Below are 1,310 nucleotides of genomic sequence, written 5' to 3'. Positions count from 1 at the left end.
TCCACCTTGCGCCACATAAGCCCCCCCACGTCCTCTCTCTTATTCTACGCCAATTTCCTCTTATTTTATGAGACAAAAATCCTCTCCCAGGTCTCTCCCATGTCCACAAAAGGTTTTCTCTCTTCTTTCTTACATGGAAGGTGGTTTGGATCAAATCAAAGAAGAATAAGTTTGGATTTCGAATTCTATGGGATAGAGTTTTAGAAATCCAAAACTCTTTCAATTTTGCATCAAATTTATCCATTTTTTTTTGAAATTTTCATGGCTTTTAGGATACACATTGTGCACCCTTTTCTGATGGTCCATGCACGAAAATAAGGAGGAGGTGCTCAAGAGTTGGGCGTCCCTTATCTTGCCATGTTTGGATAAGCTTTGACTAGGTATTTGACCTAGACAAGGACTCTATCATATCTCTCTCTATAAAATGAGTTTCTTCATAAAATTTTTGGAGAAGATAGAGATTTGAGATACCTTTGGGCCATCCAAAAATCAGAGAGAAAGACCTTTGGGTCGTGGAGATATAATAGACACAAGATAGGGTGTTTAGAGAGAGAAATGAGAAGAAGAAGAGGGTCTTCTTCTAGGGTTGTTTGTTTTCATCTCTTTCCTTCCTCCATCTTGAGTTTTCTGAGAGCATCTCAGATCTGAAACTCCTCCTCCTACTTCTCATCTTTGAAAGAGTCCGAATCAAGAAGAAGGAGGCACCTGATCAACCATCAAAGAAGGATCAGCGCAGTACTAGCATACTGTGCTGATTTTCTGAAGCAGGATTTCTGATCGAGATTCGTGGGCTCGTGTGGATGACTCCTAGAGGCCGGATGCGTGTGTGGCTTGCAACATGCAGATCAACGAGGTTAGAACGTCTAACTTGCAAGGTAATAGATCTGATCTATTGTTTAATACATACATTAGATGTAGTATAGAAACATATTGATATGATCAACATGTAGTTCATGCTCTATATATTTTAATTTCTGATTTAATGCTATGTAATAATCATGTAATAGGATCTTAGATCTAGAGATTCTCTGATTTTAAAAAATAAATTTTGATTTATTTTAGTCTTCCGCTGCATGATCTTGAAAAAGTTTTAAGATCTAACCCTGAAACTCTAGATCTGGTTCCTTCACCTATATGTTCCAATGTGTTTAATGTTTTGTAGTATACCTTGACCATAGACGCAGTTGGGCATGATCCAAGTAACATGTTGAACCCATCTAATTTAATTTCTAATTCTAAAGTCCTAAGAATATTTTTGTCTTTAGTCTTAATAGTAAGATCTGCATTACAATTGAAATAGATTGGACCAT

The sequence above is a fragment of the Elaeis guineensis genome, chromosome 16 (assembly GCF_000442705.2).
Source record: "Elaeis guineensis isolate ETL-2024a chromosome 16, EG11, whole genome shotgun sequence".
Lineage (NCBI taxonomy): Eukaryota > Viridiplantae > Streptophyta > Magnoliopsida > Arecales > Arecaceae > Elaeis > Elaeis guineensis.
This window is presented reverse-complemented; position numbering follows the sequence as displayed.